This window comes from Suncus etruscus, chromosome 18, assembly GCF_024139225.1.
Source record: "Suncus etruscus isolate mSunEtr1 chromosome 18, mSunEtr1.pri.cur, whole genome shotgun sequence".
Lineage (NCBI taxonomy): Eukaryota > Metazoa > Chordata > Mammalia > Eulipotyphla > Soricidae > Suncus > Suncus etruscus.
In genome coordinates, this window is record NC_064865.1 from 19,814,757 (window position 1) to 19,824,438 (window position 9,682).

Genomic DNA, 9,682 nt, shown 5'->3' on the forward strand with positions numbered 1-9,682 from the left:
GGAGGCAAATTATAGATAGAATGTGCCATACCTTGCAACTAGACCTATTTCACCTACAATCCAAAATTTATTGGAACAGCTCAGTAGAAAAAAAGGACTTTCTGGGCATGAAAACAATTTACAAGTCAGAAAGCAAGTTTGGCCAGCACAGGCTGAAGAGCAAGCATTGGTCAGGGGAAGGTCAATGAAAGTCAAAACTGCTCTAGGGGCTGGAGCAATAGTGCAGTGGGTGGCGTGCTTGCCTTGCATATGGCTGACCTAAAGTTGATCTCTGGAACCCTGGATGTATGGTTCCTTGAGCCTGCAAGGAGTGATCCCTGAGTGCAGAGCCAAAAGTAAGCCCTGAGCTTAAGAAAACACACACAAAAAAACTTGTACAGTACAAGAGATTTAATTTGCCTTTTGTGTGTGCTAAAAGATTGTTGGGCAATCCTTTGGTAGCTTAGCATCAATCAAGGCTGTGACCTCCAAAATGTGCTAGTATTCACTCACTAGTATAGTGAATACTAATTTCACTTAATGTTCTTGATATTTTATGACAATTAATTAGCTTTAATAAGTCCTGGATATATGTTTTCAATATTACATGTAAAATATTGGAAGAAGACAAAAAACATTCCTGCTACCATATGGAGATACAATAATTACCTGGAGGAAAAACAATTGTGTGAATGAATTATGAGCTTAACTAGCTCATGCACTAGTTTGTGCACTAGCTGCACTAGTACTTTTTTCATGAAATGCCATATTTTACTTGGAAAGTCTGATAGACAAACTGGTTATTCAAAGTTGGATATTTGGCAGGCATTTCCTTTTAAAAATGAATGAAAGGAGACTGTCACTTCTTGGAAAACAACTGACAGTATTTGTTGCCAATGATGAAATCTGAGCTTTCAAGTGAAAATTAGAATTTTGGAAAACTTGTATCTGCCACTATGAGTTTGACAGATTTCCAGTGCTTAAAGTTATTTTTGATGGGGTGTGTGGTGATATTAATGAATGTAGTTTTAAAAAATATTTTGTAATGAAAGGGTCAGTATCTGGAAGATTTGCATAAATTAATGGATCAAATTTTCAAATAATCACATGCAAATCATATATTTCTTCAAAGTGCAGAATAGAAGAATAGATTTTATTATAACAATATAGAAATAATTTCATCATTGTTGTCTCTTCTTCAAATCATATGTAAGCATCAGTGACCACCACTTTTAGTTTTGACATAATACTCTTGAGGAATATCCAAAATTATCTGAAAAGGTAATTAAATAATTTACCTTTCTCTTTTAGATATCTGTACTACATTTTCTTCAAAAATACCAACAAAACAAGGAACTCAACAGACTGACTTCAAAAGGAAAATGATAAATTAACTATTCCTTAATTAAAGCCAGATATTAAAGAGATTGTCAAAAATACACAGCAATACCATTCTTATTAATATTTTTTATTTTAATGGATTGTTATTTTCCTCTAAAATTATATTTCTTATGGCAATATGTTGAATTTGTTTTGAAAAATGAAGTTATGCATATTTACCAATTTCTCAGTTTGAATACTTCTAGGACTTTAGGTTAATAGATGAAAGTTGCATAACTTTCAAACTCATAAAATCAAACAAAGCTATTTGGAACCCTTAGTACTTTTTAAACATTTTAAAGAATCCTGAAATCAAACATCCTGAGAATTATAGATGTGGAGACAGGTAGGAAAGGATTGATATTATTACTTCATTTGTGAATAAGTCTCACCAATTTCTATATACTTATCAAAGCCCCAAGCCCAGAGATTATTTGTTGTTCTTTCCTTTTCTTCTTTTTCCACCCTAATCAGCCACCTGATCCTATTAACTCCACTTGCTAAATATAAGGAAAATCCATTTATTTCACACTAAACACCTCAGTTACACTATCAGACTTGGGTCATAGGAGGGACATTGTAGTAATAGTCCTATTTTTCATACTTCCATTTATCTGTTCGGTGTGTGATTTTCTTTAATGTTGACATTGGACTTGGCCATATGATTGGTTTTGACCAATGAATGACAGCATGACCTAAACAAAGACTTAAAAGTTACTTGTGCTTACTGCTCTCTCTACCTCATTTGGAACATTGACCACTACCATATGAAACCATCTGGATCACGAGAACCACATGGTTCAGAATCCCTCCCTTATCACTTTCTATCCTGGCCATTTAGATGACCATTCACAGTGGACTGAGTCTAGCCACCATCAACATTAAAGCTCACCAACTGAAGCCAGAAAAATTGCTAACCTGCAGAGTCATATGCTAAATAAATAATTGCATTTTAAGTCTCTAATTTTGGGGGACAATTTGTTAAGCAGTAACAGTTAGCTCACATGCCACTATCAATGAGGTCTGGTTGAGGGCCATGGTCTCTGCCCTATCTCCCACTTACTAATTTCTCCCCTCCTATTCTGGTTTCTTTCCCAAAAATCTTCTGACACAGATTTGATCATGTTAGTATTGCCAGATGACAACTTTAGTTGCTTCCTCCTTCCTCTTTGAATGATATTCAAACTTCTGACATGACTTATCAGGCACACCCTCAACTAGTTAGGTTATTACTACAATCATTTATTTCCTTCTATCTGTCTAGCACACTGACCTAAACCATGAGTGTTTCTCTGCCTTGAACAAGAGCTCTATTTCCTCACCCAGGGCTCTTGAATAGTCTTTCACTATTCAAAATATACATTTCTCAATAAATCCATCATTCCCTCATGAATTAATTTTTAATAATATTTATTGAACATCTAAAACAATGAGCAAGCTAATAAGGTACTCATAAGTAAGCAATGTCACTAATTGTACAATAGGTAAATACCATATATAGAATAAAGAGTGATAAACAAATTAAGGTGACAGGATGGGTGTGAGAGGGTGATGTTTTAGATGGGGTGATAAGAAAGGTTTTTCAGAACAGATGAACTTGGTATTGAGACTAAATGTCAAGAATAATTTAGCCTAGAGATGACGTGACAACAAAGCATTTCAGAGTGCTAATTGAAATGAATGAAACTCATGTCTTGGGTATGCAAGAGATTCTGAATTGGATCCTCTGTTCCACATCATACTCCAAACACTGATGAGTTGGGTTCTGATGATCCCCAAGCACTAAATCTCATCTGTGCCCCTCAGCAGACACGAGCAAAGTCAGTCCATGTATCACTAGGAGTAGCCCCTGGGTACCAAAACTCTTTGGAAACCCCTCATTTCTCAAATCAATGTGTTTCAGAGAGAAGAAGCAAGGAGTTCAAGATCTTTGTCTCTGAAGAGTCTGGGTTTTTTTGTCAGTAGAACAGCAATAGTGGTGCTTGATCATTGAAGTCCATTGGAGGAAGAGAGAAAATATAGTGTTGACTACATGGTAAAAGTATTCAATAGATATTATTTTTTCCTTGCCTAAGCACTGGAGGTGAGATCATTTACCACCTATTTATATATTGAGTAGGAATGAATATGTGTATATTTTATGTGTATGAAGCATGGTCATACTGAGAGTTTTACTCAAAAATCTGTGTTCTTGAAGAGAAGCTAAGGTGAGTATAAAACACATTATTATTATTATTTTATTATTATATTTCTCTTTAATAGATTTTTATGGGATTTATGACATTATTATTTCTCTTTAATAGAGTTTTATGGGATTAAGAGGCAGTGAGGAGGAATGAGAAAGAGAAAGCCTGATAACGCAATGTCATTCATTCTAGCTCATGGCAGCTAGCAATATTGAGAAGGTACCAGATGGCATGGAGGGAATTAGAATGAAACTAAAAATGACATCCTTGTCTTATCTTCCTCCATTTCTCCATTCCTCTGTCAGAAGCTCATGGACAAATCTTTGTCAGGGACTACCTTTGCTTCTTTCTCTCTTAACCCTGTTCTCACAGTCTCTTCAGAGATTTGTGAGGATCCAGGCTCATTGGATTTATCAGCAGGTAAAGGGAAGAACAGAAGGTGGGGCAAAGAGAATCCCCTTTTCTTGCTATACCCAGTGAAAAACATTTTAGATGATCCATAAGGTGTTACATATTACTTATTTAAAATAATTTAGCATCTTTGTCTAGCATTTGTATATAGCAAAACTCTTTCTTTATAGATAATGGCCACTAAGTCCATAGGCTGCATGATGACCTTGCTTTTCTGGTTTGTTTGAGATGAATTTTTACTCTCAGACCCAGTATCTCCCAGCTTTGGAGTTACTTTATAGGCTCTAAAGTGGAAATCACATGATGCCACATGGGACAATGGATTTGCTCAATTTAATTCAATGACTGTTTCATTAGGGAAGGTGGATCAGGTGTCTAAATGAATTGACTAGTAGTTGAGATTGCAATTTTGATGTTATTTAGCAATATGGGCGAGAACTAGTAGCTTGGAGTGGGCAGATTCTGAGCCATATGTTTTCTTTACGTAATAAAACATGGTTTTATTGGATCGTCTGTTTATCTGATAGACCATCAGGCAAAAGGTGAGAAGGATTTAATAAAAAGCTGCTGTCATGTAAGAAATGTAATGGCATTAGATATGCTAGACCAATGAGAGCAACGCTTCTCTCTACCATTGTGAGCGTGTTGGACTCTGGATCACCAGTGAAAGTCATTAATCCTGAGGAGATTGTGGCTCTGAGCCAGTTTCAAAGTTGTGAAAATATTGGATGTAATGCCAACTGGAAAAGACAACTCAACACATGTTTAGAATGACTAAATTGCATGCTTGACCTTGGCCAAAATTGTCATTATATTTTACAAAGCATTCATTATGGTGTTAAATAATAATCATATTAAAGCAACATTATAAAGTATCTTATTAAAATTGCTCTCATATTTGTTATTCAAAGAGCTTTACAAAATCACTCCTTTCTTTAGCTTAGGGAAATTTTTTCTTTCCCTGATCATATACTTAGATACACATATATGTATACCTACATATATGCATATATCTTAATTTATATGCATCTAAATATATTTTTATACATTTTGATGTTATTTGGTTAATAACAAATTATTTTGGGACCTAATTATTCAATTTTAATTATTAAATTATTCTATTTTAAACCCAAACAACGCTCCCAATATAAATGTCAGAAATTATTTTGTGAACAAATAAAGACTAGTATCATATTTGGGAAAAAATGAGTATTATTTAAAATTCAGAAATGAGTCAAATTAAAAACATTTTAGTACAGCAAAAATGCCTTGCCTTTTCCAAGACAAAAAGGAGCAGAAACTTCCAGAGACTCCACCATCAAAATAGCATCTCACTGTCAGAGAGCATCGGGTCTACTAGCTGTGTATGCTGGGTGGGAAGCCAGTTAGGATCTCCAAAATTCATGTCATTTTCTTTTCCTCAAAAAGAGGTGATTGGACAAGAGCCACCATGCTTTTCCAAAGCACTCTAGCTGTGACAGTTTTTCTTATGTGTGATTAGGAAGTATAGGCAGAGTAAACTGGTAAGAAGGGATTGCTTTGACTAAAGGAAGGGGTGAGTGCCCCTGAGGTCTTCTGAGGAATGTCTCCAGTTCCAAAGAAAAGGGTGGAAAGATGCCTCAGATTTTAACACTTCCTTGGAAATGGGCATTGGTAAGGCGCCTCTTTGCCACTTGCCTGGTGGTTGGCAGAAGCAGCAGCTAGTGTGGTAACAAAACTCGCCAGCCTAGTTCTGTTCAGTAACATTCAAGTTTTGACCCACATGTGAAGTTTTGCACAAAAAAATATAGAGTGCTTTTAAACAACAAACACAAATATTGTCATAATACTTTTCCACTTGTGTTTGTAATCTGTGTATTAGAGCTGATAGAGCTTGGACTCCAGCCCAAGTAGACCTAGATTTAAATCTTAGCTTGTCTCTGATTCATTTTGTGATTAGAGATTTAGTCATTAAACTCACTCCAGCCTGTTTCTTTCTTTATAAAATGGGCAGAATGAAGTTTGCTTCATTTAAATATTTATGCATGAGAGTTTCTAGCAGTGAGCCCTGCATAAATTTAATGTTTACTAATAAAAATAATAATAATTATCTAGCCCATACTTTTTGGAATTTTCTTATTGTACAGAGTTGAATAATATAGTTCTATCAAAACCCCTCACTTGCTCATATTAGCTTGTAAAAACTGGTATCATTATGCCTAAATGTTTCAATTAGCAAGGAAGAAGACAAATTGGGGGAAGTCTTTTTATTTTATTTTATTTTATTTTATTTTCACAAATAAACTTTTTTTTTAAAAAACAGTACGCAAAAAGGGACCAGAATGATAACATAGCAGGTAGGGCATTTGTCTTGCAGGTGGCCAACTTGGGTTTGATCCCTAGTATCCCATATGGTCCCCAGAGCCTGCCAATAGTGATTACTTAGCTCAGAGCCAGGAGTAACCCCTGAGCACTGCTGGGTGTGGCCCAAAAACAACCCCATCCCCCCCCAAAAAACCCAGATATTTATTGTTTCACAGAACTGACAAGTACAGGGGCTGTATTAATTTCCAGCAGGGTTGGATCCTGGACAGCCATCATCAAGACTCAACTGACTCCATAATTTGGCTCTGCATTCTTCTGCATTGCTGGCTCATTTGATATGATATTGACTGGCTCATTTGATATGGTGATCCTGCTGGTTTGATAATCTTAGTCTACAAAGGTAAGTAATCTCAGTAAAGAGTTTCTATATTTCTCCCCTGCAGTTCAATAAAACTCATTTTTTGTTTGTTTGTTTTTGTTTTTGGGTCACACCTGGTGGTGCTTAGGGGTTACTGGCTCTGTGGTAAGAAATTGCTTCTGGCTCAGAGTTCATATGGGATGCCAAGATTCAAACACAGTTCTGTCCTGGGTTGGCCACATGTAAAGTAAATGCCCTACTGCTGTGCTATCTCTCCGGCCCTCAGTAAAACTCTTCAGTAAAACTCTTAAGCTAAGTTATCAGTGGACTAACTTGAATCCCCGAACGATTCACTGTTGTCAAAGATATGGATCATGCTGAGCAATCAGATTTGAATTACATGTTCATCCATGAAGACCATGATTGGGTAGGACTGTCTGAACAACATGGACCAACAAGGACAGATGACTCCAAGAAATATTAGGGCTGCAATATAGTGATGGAATGAACATCAAAAATAACTGATTTAGACAGAACATATACTGAAATCTTTGCTCCTAAGTTTAATAGTAACAGCTGCACAATTATTTTATTGATAAAATTATTTGAAAAAAACTATTACCTGGAATATTAGTTATTCCTGTCATCAAGAAGCCTGCGATCATATTAAACTTTATTTTAAGAAAATTGTCTTAGGAATCTATATTTATGCACTCACTTTTTCTTAGAGACAGAAATATAAAATATATTCATCTATTAGCTCCTATAAGCCACAATCATTGGCGAAGGTATGAAAACATAATGCAACCATCTTTGGTCTTGATAGCTGGAGGGGCTGAGAAAGACAGGTTCCATTTCAGAAGAAGATCCAGCATGATGTGGCCACCTGGGAATCAGGATAGGATGGCTAGTTCTTTGCAAAAAGAACTGATTCTTTGCAAAGAGCTGCAAAATTACTCCAAGTACTAGAAGGCTTGCTTTCCCTGGAGGAGGCCTGCATCCCAGTTCTGACACCATAGAGAGCCAGGCCTGCAATGATGTCTGAATCTTTCCAGTGTGCTCCCCAAAGTGATAGGATCAGGTGAAATTTAAAGCAAAAATCAACCAATGTTGAGAAAATCTTGGAATTTTTTCATGGTGTTTCTAGTTTTAAGTGTGAATCATTAACAGAGATTAATGTGAGCTGTTTGGTCTTGGCAAAAAAGCAGGTGGGTATCTTGGGATCATTCAGATGAAGATGCTTCTAGAAATAGAGCCATTCTAAGCCTGCCTTTCTGCCCTTCTATAACTTTTGGAAGCCTCAGATATAGATACAGAAAGATGATAGTACCTGAACGGATGTGTCCTCAAATAACAAGAGGTCAAACTTCTAAACTTGGCAAGAAAGTAAAACTCATTCACCTACAGATCAATGGAAACTCACACTTTTTATACAAGGGTGCCTCCCATCCTGGACATATGTCATGTGGATACAACTCAGTCTCCACGAGATTGGACAGTGCTAGTTCATTCTCAAATGCCAGATCCCAGATATAGAACTGAAACAACTCCCTGCAACAACACCAGGAACTAAGCTCCATTGGGAGATATACTTGTGCCAGTGTTAATATGACAACAAGGACAGCGAGGAAATGGCAACTTGATCTACGACCAGGAGGTCCTACATCACTTAACACTAAGTGGAAATCAGAAGATATATCGTCCTTTGAACTATGAAAAATAAGAGCACTAACTACAGAAAACTGACTCTGACAACCGTGATTGGGCAGAACTTACCTTAAGACCATTAAGGAAAACTACCCTAGGCTATAGCTCAGGTCTCTTACAAAAATCTAGATTTCTTAGTACAACAACCCAATTCTGACAACAGAGACTGAGCAGAAACTTTGGAACCATAATTTCCTAGACTTTGGCTTAGGGAATGAGCAAAAACATGGAGCACATGATACAGAAAACTGAACACACCAACAGTGTTGGAACAGAACCTCTAGAACCTTAAAGACTCTATCCTAGGCCTTGTCCTAGGACCTGCACAAATACAAAGATTGCTTGCTACAATGGCCTGATTTTCTCATCCACAACCGAGAGAAAGGTTCCTGACACTACCAAAAAAAAAAAAAAAAAAAAAAAAACAAAACCCTGGGATATGGCAATGAGAAGGTATGGAGCCAGTGGTTTTTCCCATGACAATATGCTTTAAGAGTGAAGAAACCAGGCCCGGAGAGATAGCACAGCGGTGTTTGCCTTGCAAGTGCTGATCCAGGACCAAAGGTGGTTGGTTCGAATCCCGGTATCCCATATGGTCCCCCGTGCCTGCCAGGAGCTATTTCTGAGCAGACAGCCAGGAGTAACCCCTGAGCAATGCCGGGTGTGGCCCAAAAACCAAAAAAAAAAAAAAAAAAAGAGTGAAGAAACCGGAACTCTGCTGGAACTCAGATGCCAGCATCCCTATCTGCCTGTCTTCTGTGCTGTGCTTCATTTTCGGCTTGATTTCATCCTGTGTGTGGCTCATATGCAGATGGCTAGCCTTCCCTGGAGGTGAGTTTACACACCCAGAAAGGGGAAGCTGCTGAACTCTGCTGGAACTCAAATGCCAGCACCCCTATCTGCCTGTCCTCTGTGCTGTGCTGCATTTTCGGCCTGATTTCATTCTGCGTGTGGCTCATCTGCAGATGACTAGCCTTCCCTGAAGGTGAGCTTACACGCCCAGAAAGGGAGGAGCCAGAGGCGAAGCTACACGGCCGCACACATCATTAAGCCAATGAATACAACCACAACACATAGAAAAACTCACAATATAAGTGTGACAATGGGGAAACAACGCAGGCCAGCACCAGATATAGAGAATGAAGACAGAAACTCAGATGACCAGAACATGGACAACCTACTAGTCAATCTCTCAGATAAGGAGTTTAGACAAGAAATATAAAAGATGTTCAAAAAACTCAAAGAAAGTATAGAAGAGAACACTAATAAGAACCAAGAGAATATGAAGATAGAAATGAGAAAAGTCCAAACTGAAAATTTAGGTCAAATAATAAAAAATTCAGTAGTTGAATTGAAG